The following is a 17,237-nucleotide window of genomic DNA, read 5'->3' on the forward strand; positions in this document are numbered from 1 at the left end:
ACCTCGGCACCCGCGCGCCCGCCCGCCCGCGGCTCCCACCGCAGCGGGATAAACAAGTCAGCGTGCGGACGCGGGAGGCGCGCGTGTCACGGAGAAGGAAGTCAACAGTCGCCCCCTCTTCTCCATGGGGGGGGGGGAGGGGAGAGCCCCTAGCGCGGAAAAGTCGCCCGTTCCCGGCTGACAAGCCGAGCCCCGCGCCGCTCCCGGCTCCCGCGCGCGTCCCCCGTCCCGGCGCCGCGCCGCCCGGCTGCGGCGGCCGCGTCTCCTTCCACCCACTTAGAATCCGTCCCCGACGGGCGGGCGGCGACTCGGGCTCCAGGCACTGACTCGAGCTCGCAAAATGGAGGAGGCGGAGGTGGAAGGGAGGAGGGGGGGGGAGAGAGCGCGGACACGCGAAAGGGCCGCCCGGCCGCGGCAGGCGAGCGGGACCGAGCGAGGGGCGGGCGGAGGCGGCGCCACGGCGCGCACACACTCGCATACACGCGCTCCCACTCCACCCCCGGCCGCTCCCCGCCCGAGGGGCCGCGCCGCGGCCGCGGGGAACGGTGCAACCTGTTGGCGACTGTCGGCAACTGCAAGGGCGCCCGCCGCCCTCGCCCCCTCGCCCAGCGTGCGGGCCCCGCCGGCCCGGCCCCGACGGCGGCGCCTGCCAGCCCACAGCTCCAGGCATCGCCTCCGCCCGGGCGAGCGCGGCTTCGCCTCCGCCACCCGAGGAAAAGAGGGGGGAAAAAAAAAAGTGCGGCAGCGGGTGCCGACCTGGCCTGGGAGGGAAAGCGAGTTTCTTTAGTTTCTCTTCTCCCTGTCTCCTGCCCGCCCCCGCCCAGCTCCGCGGCTTGGAACCGCTCGCGAAGCCGCCCCGTGGGTCCGCCGCCAGAGCCCCCCAAGGGTGACAGGCAGCCGGCCGAGCCGCAGGGGTGGTCCGCGCGCCCGCCAAGCGCCAGAGTTGCGCGAAGTGTGTCACACTAGCAGAAGGGGGCTCCAGGATGGCACGGAAACGGTGCAGCAGCGCCGCGGCCGCTCTCGGGGGGCCGGGCGGCAGACACGCCCTCTGGGGAAGCTTGGGGAAGGGGAGGGCAGAGGAGAGGGTCAGCGCATACGTACTGTGAGCCCTAGGGAGGGGCACTCGCGTGCCGGCCGGTCCCCCACCCCCGCATCGTCTGGGCGGCCCCGTCTGCAGCGGCCGTGCGCGCGCTCACACCGGGAGAAGTTGCAAAGCAGAACCCACCCTCCCCCCCGCGCGCCCCGACCGTCCCCCACCCTCTTCCCCGAGTCGGAGAGGCGGCGGCGGCGGCGGCGGCAGCAGGAGGCGCCGCCTGCCAAGTTCAACCCCCACCACTCCCTCCCCGCCTGCCAGCGCGCTCACACTCGGAGGAAGTTGCACGCCGAATGCAAAACCTCTAGCGAGCAGGATTTCTTTGCACTTTAAAAATTGTGATTAAGGAAGCATGGGGTGGTGGTGGTGTGTGTGGGGGGGGGGGTAGTAGTTATGGGGGTGGAGGGGGGGAAGCAGGCTTAGAAGCGAGCTGCAGAGGGAATAGTAAGTTGCTGGAGAAGTCCGCCCTCTTCTTACCCCAAACTCCTGACCTCTCCTTCCACCCCCCTCGGGGCCCGCTTCCAAGCTCCCCGCCGAGGCCCCTCCCCCGAATCTTGACATTTGCTGCCCCAGGCTGGGTGCCGTGCCCAGCCCGCCGGGTTCCAGGGACCCCTCTGGCCCTCCCAATAGAACAAGACACGCAGCTTCGAGCTGAAAAACGGCAGCGTGGAGCTCCCTCCAGCTGTTCCCGGGCTGCGCCTCCGGGGAGGGGGGGGGTCCAAGAGAAACACGTGGCCGGCCGGTTCCCCCCACCCCACCCCGAGGACAGGACAGGGGCTTGGGGCGAGGGTGACAGCGCGCGCAGGAGCGGGCCCCTCGGGTGCCGGCCGCCTTGGGCAGGCTGGGGCGACGCGGGGACCCTGCCTCCGGCCTCGCGCCGCGCACGCTGGGGTTCGGGGCACTGGGAGGAAAGGTGTGGCGGTGTAGCCCGAGGGTGCGGGGAAGTAACTTTTGTCACTGCCCCCTCCACACACACACACACACACACACACACGCGCGCGCGCGCGCAGGTGACAGCACTTGGCACCGGTGACAATTAGCCGAGGCTGCGGCGGCGGACTCCGCCTCATCTCCCCCCACCCCACGCCACCCCACGCCCCGGCGGGCGCGCGCGACTGCAGCCGCTCGCCCCGCTCGCACTTGGACTCCCAGGGCGGCCGCCTCCGCCTGACCGCCCCGAGAGCCCTGATTGGGGGAAGCGCGTGCCGGAAGCCGCTCGCCGCCATCTTGGTAGGGAGCGGTGACGCCGCGCGGCCACCATCTTGGCAAAGGGGCGCCCTGGCGTCCCAGCGAGACGCCCCCGCCTTGGTTGGAAAGGGTAAGCGCTGCCCTGCGCTGGCCCGGGGCGGGGAGGACGTCGCTGTAAGCGGGTCCCTTGGGCAGAGAGGCTCCCCCACGGTCGCGACCTCCTCCGTGGGATCCCGGGCCGCCATCTTGGCAAAGGAACCGAAAGCTGGGCACCTGGTAAAGGAAAACCTGTACCAACGTGGACCCCTTCGGCCAGAAGAGTGGGTGTGGAGAGCCCTGGAGCCACGTGGGGTTGACGGAGAAGCAAGGACGAACTAGCCTCTTAAGTCGAGAAGAGAGATTCCTTTCTTCCCAAGGAGGATCAAGTCAACCAGGCTCATAGTGGACGCGGGCAACTTAGACCCATGACTCACTACTTTCCTTGCTTGCCAGTTTGCACGCCCTCCGAGGGAGGCTCTAGTACTGGAATCAGATGTCTCCTGAATTTGGTCCCCTATCTACCAACAGGATTCCTGGGAGGCGGGTACTCAAGCCTTCAATAAAACTCATGCTAATATGATTATCCTTGATGTTTGCCTTCAAAACAAAACAAAAACCCAAGGATTGTGCATGTATATTACAGTCTTGTGTATACCTTCATACCATAAACCTTCTAAATAACTGAGTTACTTACCTAAAAGTCTCTACTTCATTTCTCTTGCAAGTTTGAGTTGTAAATGGTAGGGTTTTTTTTTTTTTTAATAATTTATGATTTTACAAGAATTTCCACTTATCGTGTTCCCTTCCCTTTTTTTTTTTTTTTTTTTTTTTTTTTTTTGCTCGTCTACTAGTTCTTAATGCAGAAGAATACCTCATTTTCAACTTAAAATTGCCTTTGGAAGTATTTTCAACTGAACAAAAATATGAACTTTAACTTTTTTTCTTTGTAGTGGCCTAACCATGCCTTAGTTTGTTATTTCAATAGAAAAAACATCTCAGGCTTTAATCTGCCATATTTATTTAAAAGCATGATTAACTATCAATAATTGATAATATTTGCAACAGTAAGAAAAATAGTTACGAGTTTTGCTTAACGTACATGGACCCTTCTGCCTAATTTGACTGGAAGTGTTGAATGAAATAGATATTATTGTATTTTACTTCTTGGGAAGTGCTAGGGCCCACATGTGGGGCCTCCCATCTGCTCAGAAAGTGCTCTGCCAGTGTGCAGTTCACGCTGTCTTAGTTAGGGTTATTATTGCTAGGATGAAATGTGATGGCCAAAAGCAACCTGAGGAGGAAAGCGTTTCTTTCACTCACAGATTCATGTAAACAGTTTGTTATGAAAAACAGTGCGGACAAGAACTCAAGCAGAGCAGGAACCTCAAGTCATGAGCTGATGCCATGGAAGAGTGTTGCTTACTGGCTTGTTCCTTATGACTTATTCAGCTTACTTTCTTATTATCACTCCAGAGATGGCACCACTCACTATGAGCTGAGCCCATTTTTTTTTTTTTTTAAATCCAACAAAGACCTTATCTACCCTTTTCATTATGTTATATCCCTGGAACAGAGGTACCATATATAACGGGCTTCGAATAATATTTTACAGAGTTATAATAACACTGAGTCAATTAGTCAACTGGGTATAATTTCGCTTGAGTTGAGTTGGCTAAATGACTTAATAAAAAGTTTATGAACATTACTCAAGATCTTCATGCTTATTTCCATGGATTTTAACTTCCAAGCACACTGTACCCATGAACAACTAGATCAATTATGTTTTTACAGTATCCTGCACAGTTTGATAACATCTTACAATGACAATTCACTTGTTGTGTGCACATTTATTATATTCTTATTCCTGACTGGAATATGAGCCTGAAAGACAAGAGACCCAATCTTTCCTGTTCAACACTACCAGTGCATAGTTGATGCTCAGTGCATGTTAGCAGAGTGAATTGATGAATATGAATTGAGTATCATGTCCTAAGACAAAATATTAATATGCCTGAGCTGCAACCAAGTCACCATTTACATTGCTATAGCATTAGGGCGGCAGAGGTTGCTCAGAAAGTAACAGCACTTTCTGCTCAAACAAGTCCTCAGAAGCCACATAAAGTCTTGCATGTCATCAGGGTAACACCATACAGGTATGGGGTAGAGTGGGGATGTTGGGCAGAGACAGGAAAATCACTGGGGAGTGCTGGTCTCTAGCTAAGCTCCAGATACAGTGAGAGACCCTGTCTTATGGGAATAAGGAAGAGATAGAGCAAGACACCTGAGATCCTCCTCTGGCTTCCAAGTGACCTCACCAATACATGTGCTCGTGCGCACGCGCACACACACACACACACACACACACACACACACACACAGAGAGAGAGAGAGAGAGAGAGAGAGAGAGAGAGAGAGAGAATAAGTAAAGCATTTATACAAGCACTTGGTGTATTATTTGAGTTTTTCCTTTCTGCTCATCTGTTTGATTATCTCCATTCTCAAGGGAATAATCCAAATCAGGGGGCCAGATGATCCCCTTAAAAAAACATCAATCAAATCATATGAAGCTCCTGCTCCAGCATATACAATGCCTCTTTAGTACAGTGATATGAAGGTTCCAAGTTCCATTTTTCTGTTTAAGTCTATCATCTTCTGTCTGTCCCTTTATAGAAGGCAAAGCCTTCTAGCAGTTGTGATTAGTCTTGTATTTAAATTTGGCATAGTTATTTAATATTGAAAGCAAGAGAATCATAAAAAACTGGTAACTTGCAAGCTTTTTATTTTCTGAGACCTAAAACCCATCACTGAACATTTATTTAGTTTCCCCACCTTAGGATGAGGGTCTAAAATTTTATGAGTTCCATGTTGTCTCCCCTGTGTAGACTATTCCCACAGTGTATTGGGACTAAAGCCACTATATATGGGGCTGTACTCTTGACAAAGCTCTCAACTCACTATACCTTAGCTTTGACCATTTGTAAAGTTGGAATAAAATAGTAGTGACTTCAATTACAAAAATTAAAAAAGTTTGATATATATAAGATATATTCATGAGACATACTCAGTTATCATTGACAATTATTACTCATTTTAATTTCAATTTTCCCTAGTTCTTAAAAAGCAGAGAAGGAAATTAAAGACATTTATAGAGTAAATCAGATTTTTACTCGTCCCTAATTCTTTCCTCCTGCCTCACTCCAGTCTTTTGAAGTACCTTCTACCCATACTCCTTGACTGAAATTGTTTATAGTATCTTTCCATTTAGATTGTGTAAAAGAATGACTTCCTTTCATACTTATAGTTAATCTTTAATATGAAAACAAGTTTGAGGGGGGAAGCACAAGAGGATAGCTCAGCTGGTGGCAGGAGAAATGTATGGAGTACCCTTGGCTGTATGGTCACCACTGCCTAGACACCTGTGGTGTCATATGAAGACTAAATAACTTGGATTTATTGGGATGCATTTACTAACTTTTGTTGGAAAAGATCATTAAAGAAAAGGCTCCTGATAGCCCACCTTTACCATTGGTTAGCACATATTTTCCTTTACAAATGGACATGTCTTTGAAACTTATTTTCTTATAGCTACAACCTTTTCCATGGCTCTGCTTCCTTTTATTTGTTTCTTTACCCATCCCTTAAATCTATGATGTTAAATGTAAACTGAAGCCAAAGAATTTTTTTTGTTAATGAATAGTTCTGAAAATAGTAACTATATGGTAATCCAACACAACTTTTCTTGTTGGCTGTCAAAACTTACTTTAAAATATTTCCTGAAGTCATCATAGCAACTCAATTCCACACTGGAAACACATACTTTGGGTGTTATAGGTAAAGTAGTTCAAGGGAAATCCAGCTAAACTTGAAAATCCCATTTCTGTGTGATTTAATATTTTCATTTACAAGAGACATGTTTGTTATTTTTTTAAAAAAATGAGTGCCTCACACTCTTGATCAGAATCAATTCAGGTTTGGTATGTGTTTCTTTTCCTGATTGGGATTAACATAGGAACTTGGAAATGCTACATGGTTACATCGTTCCCTCCCAACCCTTTTCTTCTTCTTCTTCTTCTTCTTCTTCTTCTTCTTCTTCTTCTTCTTCTTCTTCTTCTTCTTCTTCTTCCTTTTTGCTTTTATCATAAGCAACTTAAAATACCAGCTTCTGTTCCTGTGTATGAAGTGTTTGTGGCTGTCCTGTTTAAGTCTACGTCCTCTCTCTGAGCAGAACTTGAAGCAATAAGAGATTAAAGGGGAGGTAAAACATCAGCTGATACATTAGATACATGTTGCTATAAGCAGAGAGCTAATGTTTAAAATGTTTGGAAACATTAGAGCAAGCACACAGAGTAATTGCAACAATTAGACGTACATTGTTTTTCATTTGTGGCATTTGTGGCTGGCCATTATGTCATTAGCTTTCTTCCTTTTCTGATTTAATCTCTTCTGGCCCGCTCCTTGGGTAGGCAGTGTTTCAGTCTGCCCTATTTGCTGCTGGCATTGCTCAGCTCAGTTCTGGGAGGCTTTGCTTCTGTTTTAGCTCTCACACCTCACTTACTTATTTAGATTATGTACATATTTGTTTTAGTTGAGGCTAAATTGGAGGTCGGATTTGTACATACTTCATATTTTAAAGCTGAATTTTCTTAAAGAGTTTTAATATAGATTTAAGCACAAGTGTTAAAAGGAGACACATTTAAGAGCCGTTTAACACATGCACAGGCAGGTGTGGACTTCTTAAGAGGCAGCAGAGGCTGTAAGTTCTTTATACCACATTCTAAAATGTTACAAAGCTATATTTGCTATATTTTATAAAATATTATCAACATTAAATTTTTTCTATCCTCTTGTTTAATTTTCAACCTAAGGTCTGCATTTGAAACTGAACTCATGGTTTATACACTTGGGTTTGGGTCAGTCATGCAGCCTTTCGGGTTTGTAGCAGAAGGGAATATCTACCCATATATCTCACAGGAAGTAGGAGATTTTAAACTTCAAGAATTATTCAGAAAAGAGGAGAGGCATGCATAATGTTTGCATCATTAGAAAGTTACAACGAAAGTACCAATTACCTTTACCCCTCTTCATTCATGCCCCCAGTGCAAAGGGCAATAAAGTTTGAGGCAAGTTTTAACACAAAGCAACTTAGTCTTGTATCAGAGCTAGCTGTACAAGCTTGTAAAAGCTGCCTGTTGACTGTTTAAAGATTTTGTTAATTACTAATCATGGTCATTATTAAAAGCAATTTTAAACTTATAACTAAACATTTCAACAGCAATGTTACTAAATGCTCGGGAGTGATTTACTTTCTATGTCACTATTATTTGATGTTTGTCATATAGTGGGCATTTTCTGGAGTGTTATAGTACATGGACCCCTAGTCTCTGCATTCAAAAGTGTTATTTGGTTTGAAATCGATCATGGTGAAGTTTTTGGACCATAGAAATTGGAAAAGCTGTACACTAGATCTTTATGTGTTTTGTTACTATTCAGACTTCAGTGCTCAGGAATATTTTGATAATGAAGATGAAATTTCAAGTTATGTTTTTTATGAATAAGTATTTCTCCAGTACTTGAAAACCATTATCTGGTTCATATCCACTGATGAATTTTTTTTTTTTTTAGTCTCAATATATATCTTTGTTCCTTCAGTATTAGCACATTCAAGCATATTCACTAGTACAAAAGTATCAGTCAACAATCAGGTTAGAAGTTTAACAGTATCTGCTTTGCTGATCTTAATATGAATCAAGCATATATTTATTTGTAGTCTGACTCTACCAAAGGAGTATTGAACCACAGGCTGGCTATCAACACAAGCCAGGAAAAGATTATTGAAATCATTCTTTGTAAATCAGTTGGCCAAATTAAAGTTACTCTTAAAGAGTATTGCATATCTTATTATGTTTTATAAATTGTGTGATATATGTCCTTTATATCAATGAATTTGTATAAACGGACTTTTCTCTCACCTAAATGGCAACGGAAATGACAACAGATTGGAGGGCTGAAGTCTTTGGAAGATGAAGAGAAAACAAGCCAGTCACAGTAAAAGAAACATCTGGCCAGGCAGCGGTGGCGCACACCTTTAATCCCAGCACTCGGGAGGCAGAGGCAGGAGGATCTCCAAGTTCGAGGCCAGCCTGGTCTAGAGAGTGAGTTCCAGGACAGCCAGGGCTACACAGAGAAATCTTGTGTTGGAAAAAAAAAAAGAAAGAAAGAAAAAGAAAAGAAACATCTAGATGGGAATGGAGGTGGGGAGGAACTCAGAGGAGTTGGGAGAGGGGAAACCATAATTAGGCTACATTGTATGAAAAAAATCTATTTTTTTATTTTATAATTTAATCTAATTTTACATATCAGCCATGGATTCCCCTGTCCTCCCTCCTTCTGCCCCCCTGCCCTCCCTTCAACCCACCCCCGATTCCCATCTCCTCCAGGTCAAGGACTCCCCTAGGGATTCAGCCCAGCCTGAGAAGCTTTTGTAGAGCAACGGACATGGTCAACAAGACAAAGTGTCAGCCTACAGAATGAGAAAAGATCTTCACCAACCCCACATCTGACAGAGGGCTGATATCCAGAAAAAAAATCTATTTTTTTAAGAAAAGAAACAGAATTAGAGGAACATTTTATGCCAGGGAGTGGGGGTGCTATCAGTCAAAGTCCAGGAAGGGTCAACGGTGGGTATGGTAGGAAAGGAGTCCAAAGGAGGGGTGCAATAAGAAAGAAATACTGACAGTTCTAGGGTTTCAGAATGTCTGAAGCACGTGAGAAAGGGTTTGTTTCTTAGTTGTTGAATTGTCTTAACATATGGGTAGGAAGGGGAAGCTCAATGTGCCCGAACTAGGATTCACTTTCGACAATTTCTTTCTCATCTAGAAATTCATTCACTTCTGCACATATAGAGGAATGATTAGTTCACCTTTATGCCTTGATCTCATCTCCAATCTATGGTAGGTTGTTTTCTAGCATTGGCCTGTTTGGTTGTAAAGTTTCAGTCTCCCTGGAACACATAGATAGTGCTGCATCTTTTAAAATTGCTTGTACTTTATTCCCAGCTTTTCCTAACTAGCTACAAACAAACAACAGGCCGTGGCATAAGCCATGCAGTTGTATTACCTGACAAGCCATCAGCAAACTTCCATCCGGGTGTCATGGTGCTCTCTGGTTCATTCATTTTAGCTAAACTACACTCCACATTATAAGTTGTTTGTTTTTGTTTTAGCATTATGTGAGAAAATTTATTAATTTTGTGTTATTTGAAAAAGTAGTAGGTGTTCTATGAAATAACTGACTCTCCCCATTCACCTACCTTAAGACCATAATGACCTGGGAAAGAGCCTCAGTTATTTACTACCAAGGGCTGACACTTTGAAGATTCATTTTGGATATGTTCATTTGTTTGTTTCAGTTTCTTATAGTTAAATACCTTACAGGTGGCTTAAATGGATCATAGGCTATTAATAGAAGATAGGGTGTAGCATGGTGGTAGAGTACCTTTCTATCATGTATAACACCGAGATTTAATTTTCATCAATGTGTAATTAAGTTTCTTTTCAACTAATCTATGGAAGGGGTTTGCTCAGCTATTTCCTCTCCCATTCATGCTTGTATCCATTCCTGCAACTTTATATACCTTCAACAAAGTAACAATTATTAAATGTTAAGCCCTAGCTTAAGGTTGCAGGCACATAAAAATGATTATGGGTTCAATTACTATGTTTCCAAAACCAAAATATAGAAATACTCATCAATTAAAAAGATTGTGCTAGAATCCCCATCCGAGAGGAAATGGGGGTGGAGAGCGACAGCCCTTACCCCACTTAGTGGACTTGTAGGAATGTGGCAGTAGCTGCATAAGCACTATAATACACATCAAGGAGTCACCAGAGTATCCGGGGTAGAAAAGCTGGTGTAAACACAAAAATGGTGGCCAGGCAGGATTGCTTGCAGGGATTTAAGTGATGAATCTCATTCAAGTGGTTTGGCTATTTCTTAAGAAGAGGCACTCAAAATAGAATATTGCCATTGTTATTCAATGAGGGCATTTAAAAAATACATTTATAAGACACCCAACCATTAAAGCAAGTTTGTTGGTTTACTTAAAGTTCACTTTCAGGCATGGCTAGATGTGAGCCCATGTCAAATGGGCTTGAATTCTATCTCTTAGCTTTAATTTTCCTGCTTTGGTTTTATTCTTGAGAAAGGTATTTCTGACTGGTGGATGGTGAGACCTATATTAACATGTCCTACAGTAGTAAAGAATTCTCTCTGGTAATGATCTCCCTTGTCTTCTTGCTGAAAGAGGCTATTTTGGTTTAGTTGGGCTGCATGAACCAATAATCATGACCAAGGGATACACTGCATGTGCATTCGGCATGGCAAACCCTCGATCACGTATTAATGCCTGAAGGGTTAGTGAGAGGGAGGGAGGAAGAAGAGAGGGAGAGAACAGAGACAGAGACAGAGAGACAGAGAGAGGTGTCTCATTTGGGGGCTTTTAAAATGGGAATAAAATGGATGTTGGGCATGCAGAAGTCAACAGACATTCATCTTTGCAGTCATAGTTATTTATCAAAATTTAACAGTGACCTAAACATCACGCTTAACATTTTACCTTAAGTGTTTGTTACAATGGAAAGAACCCTGAAAACTAGGTACAGTTGTCACAAGTGCTAATGGTTTTACCTCCTGACATTACTAGGAATCAGATGTCCATTTGTACTTTGAAATTTCAGATAGTACACAAATGAATTGACTATTGCTTTGGAGAAAGAATGCCTCCATTTCACTGGGCTCTTTTCAAGTGATGTAGTGATGTTTTAAGCTAGCTGTATAGTCTTCCACAGAAGGAATTGGTCTTGATTGACTATGGTTTCAACAAACATGAGGGGTGCAGACGGCTGCTGTGAGCCTCTGCCTGCCCATTCTGCTTTCTGTCTTGACAAGCTGAATGTCATGCAAATGTCTCCAGCCTTGGCACTAGACAGGCAGGAAGCCAGAACCAGTAATAGAAGCAGGAGGCAGTCTGTGAATACTTGCTGATTAATTTTAGCTCCATAGGCTTGATGGGTTTTCCATCCCTATAATTATCATCAGCAAATAGTTATTGAATGATGTCCAGCATATTTTTATTCTTCTTTCTTTGGTCCTAATTTTCCTTTTCTATTTTACCTCTTAGTGTGAGTTCATCACACGTATTTCTATTTCTCAGACCCAGAGTCTCCCGTGATCAGTGGGTAGGGACTCAATTATATTCCTCCTACAAGATTATTTATATAGCATTATCTGTCTGTTTATTATGTATGTATGTATGTATGTATGTATGTATGTATGTATGTATCTATCTATCTATCTATCTATCTTCTATCACTTATCTACCTATATGAATGATCTTAGCTGTGAAATGGCACAAATACTCTAGAGAGTGTGGTAGGAGAATAAATTACATGTGTGGAAGATAAGATAGGTGACTGAATAACTATTCTGTTCTGGCTCCTATATTAGTAGATCATATCAGCATTATGAGTTGGGTTTTTTTCATTAGAAATGATGAACAACAAGGCTGTAAGTTCTTACTGGACTTGATCTGTGGAGGAAATGGAGAACAGGGGTGAGGGCATGAGTTATGAATGTAATAACTGCCAAAAGACCTTTTAGAAAGGACATGATGGGCACCCAAACAAAATCGTTACCTTTGTGTTTGTGACATTAGATGGATGAACTGTGATACCTTTTCTGTCTTACATTTTTAAAGTAATAGGTGTTTAAAAAATGGTGAAAACTTATTGTCAGAGCAAGACTTGTAGAGGAGAATGATACACAAATTCCCACCCCTCTGTAGTCCCGATTTACATATATAATTAGTGTGTAAGAGTCAGTACTTCCTTAAGTCTTTTGTCTGGTCATGGGTATAACCCAATAGTTTTTATATTAATTAAAAAAGTATTATTGTGTGTATAATGTGTAAGCATAGGTATATGTGCCATGGTGTGTGTGTGTGTGTGTGTGTGTGTGTGTGTGTGTGTGTGTCTGTGTCTGTGTGTCTGTGTGTATGTCTGTATAACTCTGTGAAATCGTGGTTCTCTCCTTCCATATTGATGTTGGTGGATTCAGGGTATTGATCTTAGGTCACCAGGCTTGCCTGGCAAGAATATTTACCTGATTAGCCTATTTTTCTTTTAAATAAAGTGGGCTTTTATTGCATGTATTTTTTTTTAACTTCATTAAATATCTTGGGGTTTTTGTGTCAAAATTTCTAGGGTAATTGTATATTATAATGCAGTATTACTGCATATTTAAATTACTTCCAGTTTTTCACTATTATAAGCCATGATTAGATGAATATCTTTGTATTTATACTTTTACATCATTACGCAAGTACTTCTGTAGTAAAGAACTGGAATGTGCCTCACACAATGACTAAGTACCTACTGTGCCACGCTTGTCCGTTCCAGCTTATTTTTTTGCTCTTGTCTTCCTTTGGGTACTCTTGAAAAATCCAGTTAGAAGAGCTATGAGTGGATATACAGAACAAGCTCTACCTGACCATCCCTGCATCTGCTTCAGTCATGCCTTTGCTAGGTCCATCCTTATGTGAGAAGTAAGTCCAAGAAGAGTAGTTTATTGAAGTGGGAAAAGAAGCCCACAAGGGGTCATTTAGGAACACCATAATGGTTTTGTTGAGCAAGCTTCAACCTGTCAGGGTGCCGTGGCCATGTGGTGAGATATTGTTGCTTTCCTACCAATAACTTTCCACATATGACATCAGATCTACATTTTTTGTTGCAAAGTATTATAACTTCATTCCACATGTTCATGGTACTACAACCATCTCTCACTTTGTGAGCAGGACAGACCCGGCTTCTCAGGACATTAGTGCGGAGATACGCACAGAGCAGGGTCAAATGAACCTTTTTTTCTGAGTTTTCTGGGACTACTAAGAAGCTTATATTTAAAAAAAAAAAAACAAATGAAACAAAAATAAAAACAAACTATAGCATGCAAGCTTGAAACAGCTGGAGTCTACCACTTAGAGACACTATTGAAATAAAGTAGGAACAAAAGAGAGAGGAAAAGAAAATCTGATGATGATAGGATCCCATTCTCTAGTGTATCCTGAGTCTAGAGTGCTCTGGACCTGACTGCCACACACTTCAGTAAATGACAGTAGTATGCCTCCTCTTTTCTTTTTCCCCTTTCCCTTCTCCTCTTTTCTTCTCCTTTCTTCCTTTAAACTTTTTTTTTTTTCATTTTGCTCTAGCCAATTGGAGTTAGATCTCTAAACTTTTGCCTCTAAAGGAATACTGGTTGCAGAACCAATGGTGTAGAACACAAGAATGCCACTCCCCCTGGAGCAGAGAGGCAGCCCACAGTTGCTGGGCATCTAAGATGACCTCAAATTGGACTAGAGTTTCCTCTTAATGATTAATGGGGTGAGGTAGGTAAACTCCTTTATTTAGAACATGTGTATAGCAAGGCTTTCAGTCTGAAACGAATTTTCTGATTCTGGCTATATTGGCCTCATAGTTTCACTTTTAAAAAGGAATGATACAGGAAATGCTTCTCCATTAGGGGTATATTTCAAAAGAAACAAGATAAACAAAACCATGGTGATTCATGCCAATGGATTGTTTAGGTTCAGTGTAAAACCCTTAAGTTATTACTCTGCTTTATGTATCCTTCCAGGTTTATATTTTATTGTTTTGTTTACAGAAGACTTGATAATACATTAACTTGCACTTTATCTGTAGATATGATCTACTGGGATTATGCAATAAAATATTAATGTTTGTTTACCTTAAATCAAAGCCTGAAAGCTCTACTGATATGAAAATCAATACTGCAGTTTAATTCTATCTGCAATCTTTATGCAAACACTATTTGTATCTTATTTACACAAACTTTATATTTCTTTATATTTGTAACAGAAGCATATGGTATGGGTGATAAGGTAGTTATAATCATTCAACATTTATTTGTTTATGAATAGCTCCAACTCAATCTGAAGTAGATTTCAGACTACGTATCTGAGCAGGTATGTATCCTTGACAAATCATTTCACGTCTCTGGGTTTTTGTTTCCTTATCTGAGGAATAATGTAGCAAGAGTATTTGCTTTACAAGATACTTGTACAGAATAAATAAGATATTCCCTACAAAGCCTTTAGCAATTGCTGGCACTGAGCAGTACAGAGTAAAGCATCCATTATTCCTACAAAATGTGAGAAGGCCAGCACCGCATACCCCAAATAAAGTATAATCATGACATCAACCTCCTTCACATGAAGCTCTGTCTTCCTCATATCATGGGCTGAGGTGTGAGGCTATGGACTACCTGCTGGGGATTCTGTAAAAGAAACCCAGGCACTGACTGGGAATTTGAATTTTCCATATATGATTTCCTGTGCCTATCACATCTACAGAGCCTCGTAAGTGTATAAGCCATACAAGTTATGTATTTCTGCAGTTTTATCATTATGGAACCTAAGAGGACAATAGGTTTCACTATCCAACTGAGCATGGTCAAATAAAGACAGATATTTAAAGGCACACAAGTCGATCATGTGCTCTTTAGCCAGCAAAATCCTACAGCTAAAAGAAATAAAAGCACAGGGAAAGGGAATGATTTGTTCAAAGTCTCACCAACTTGCTGAAGACCCAAAATGAACATGAAAACATTCTAATTCCTGGTCAAGTAGTTCACACAAGGTACATAAGGATATATCTTCAGACAGCACTGTTTACCTAGCATGAATTTATTGCCAGTGACGTGTTAATCTGCAAATTCCCTTGTTTACTTTCTTCAGTGCCCTAAAAACCCTTGATCTGCAAGATCAAAGTTTGTACAGTGGAGTGGACACTGCACTGGATTCCAGGACAGGGTTTTGTGCCTGTCCACACCTCCCCTCAACTGCACGATTGTAAGTCATATTTCCTCCTTATGACAGTTTCCCTTTCTCTGCTACTTAGGTCTCTGGATTTCCCCTCCTCATTGCTCTTAAGCCATATAGAGGTATTGCCCTCCTGTATCCTCGAGAGATGGGTTTCAGGGCTCTTCATGAATCCCAAAAATCTACAAATGTTCAAGTCCATTCTATAAATTACCACTATGAAATTCAATGGGAACACTATGTAAGTGGTTGTTAGTTACAACACACTGCTTAAGGAATAACAACAAGAGTCATGTACGCTTGGTACAGGTGCATATTTTTCTTTGTGAGTGCATGTGGATAAGAAAGTTTTCTAGAGTTTTTGGTGCAACCATTCAAATGGTCTTGTCAAAATAATGGAATTTGTGTGGAGGTGGTGGTGGAGGACCTGGACATACGCATGCAGTTTTCTACTCTATCACTGTCTATCTACTTTATACCTTTGAGACTGGGTACCACATTGAACCTGGATCTAGGGTGGTTTAGCAACCTCAGTGGTCCTCTTGTCTATGTTGCCTACAGCGCTGGGGTTAAAGGTGCATGTGGCCATGCCTGGCTTTTCACATGGGTGCTAGGATTCGAACTCAGGTACTCATGCTCACACAGGATGCACTCTTTTCCACTGAGCCATCTTTCCACCCCAGGGGAAAAAAACATCTTTTTTAATAGATGGATAACAGGATAAAAATGTATGTATTATGCTGGAATTGAACTCAGGGCCTTGCACATGCTAAGTCGGTGCTCTACAAATGAGCTGTTCTTCCAGCTCTATGGTGATTTTAATCATAGTTACCTCCAAAGGCATTCACTTGCCCCTAGTTTCAGCACATTTTTTTTTCTTCAGGAAGTAGAGAAGCTTTGACAACCTTGGCTAGGCTCTATCATCCAGAGATGCAAATGGCCAGCTTTGGGGAGGAAGGAGCCAGTTGACTTTGAGCTCCCAAAATTTTACTGACACTTCTGTCAGAGCTGGGTCAGTACCAAGATAGCTCATAGGTGTCTGTGAGTTTGTCTTTTTTTTTTTTTTTTTTTTTTTTTTTTGAGAATCAGCTTCAAGTAGCATTTCTGAGTTGCAGTATTAATAAGTCTCATCCCTCGGTCTTTGTTTTCTTTCTTCTAGAAACAACATAGTGGTTAAGCAGCTGGTTCTGGGGCTGGGGCGAGACTGCCTGGGTTTGAGTCTGGTTCTGTTACTTGTTGCTATGCGACCTTCACAAGTTTCTCAGTGTCTGAGTGCCTCAGATCCCTTTACTGGTAACATGGGGAGGATAGACTGCCTGACTCAGAGGTAGAGTCAGGATCCAGTCTGTTCCCCCGTGTAGAGCACTTACACCCCAGCTTCTTGTCTGTGTCTCAGCCCTCCACACAGTCCCATAACTGGATGTGAGGTCATGAAAATTCAGCAATAATCAAAGATTTCCAAATGCTCAAAGACTGAGCCCACATTTACACCGGCCCACGTTACATCATGTGACTTCACTGCAGCCTTGCTTCTGAACACACCACACAGAAGGCCAACAACACTCCCTAAAACATCCTGACTAACGATTTGAGACTGTAGTACATTATACATAAGATTGTTTTTATTTCCAAGTTTTCACTTCTTACAGAAACATAATCATCTAATTAGAGAAAGCAAAGACTTTTAATACTTTTCCTACCATAATATCTCAGCATATAAAGATCCAATCAGTATAATTTAGGGTTGTATTCTGTGTATTTGGTTTTTAAACTTGCTATTTGAATTATTTGCTTGAATTTCACAGAAAGTATCCAATACGTTTCAGCTTGGAATTAGGACAGAATTTCCAACTATTTCTGAAGTGGTGTTAAACATACTTTGTGTTATATATATATTTATGCAAACCAGTGCTCCCAGCACCAATGATTATAAAAATCCAAATATTGATCAGCTCTGAAAATTGAAGATGCTCTTCAGTTGATAGCATCAAATATTCAGCTAAGATTGAATTATTTATGTAAAAATAA

General features: G+C 43.0%; 1 protein-coding gene across 6 annotated transcripts in view; it reads right to left on the minus strand.

Annotated features, from left to right (window-relative positions):
- Nr3c1 (nuclear receptor subfamily 3 group C member 1) overlaps positions 1-17,237 on the minus strand; it is a 167,930-nt gene that overhangs the window by 99,802 nt on the left and 50,891 nt on the right. Inside the window, exon 1 of one of the 6 annotated variants that reach the window (XM_036204617.1) lies at positions 1,102-1,212. The exons of 2 other annotated variants lie outside the window; for them this stretch is intronic. The gene's annotated coding sequence lies outside the window, so the exon portion shown is untranslated. Of the gene's footprint in view, positions 1-2; positions 382-756; positions 776-1,101; positions 1,213-17,237 lie in introns of those variants that run through there. 3 more of the 6 variants (XM_036204620.1, XM_036204616.1, XM_036204622.1) reach the window with 3 other exon arrangements.

The sequence above is a fragment of the Onychomys torridus genome, chromosome 13 (genome assembly GCF_903995425.1).
Source record: "Onychomys torridus chromosome 13, mOncTor1.1, whole genome shotgun sequence".
Classification (NCBI taxonomy): Eukaryota; Metazoa; Chordata; class Mammalia; order Rodentia; family Cricetidae; genus Onychomys; species Onychomys torridus.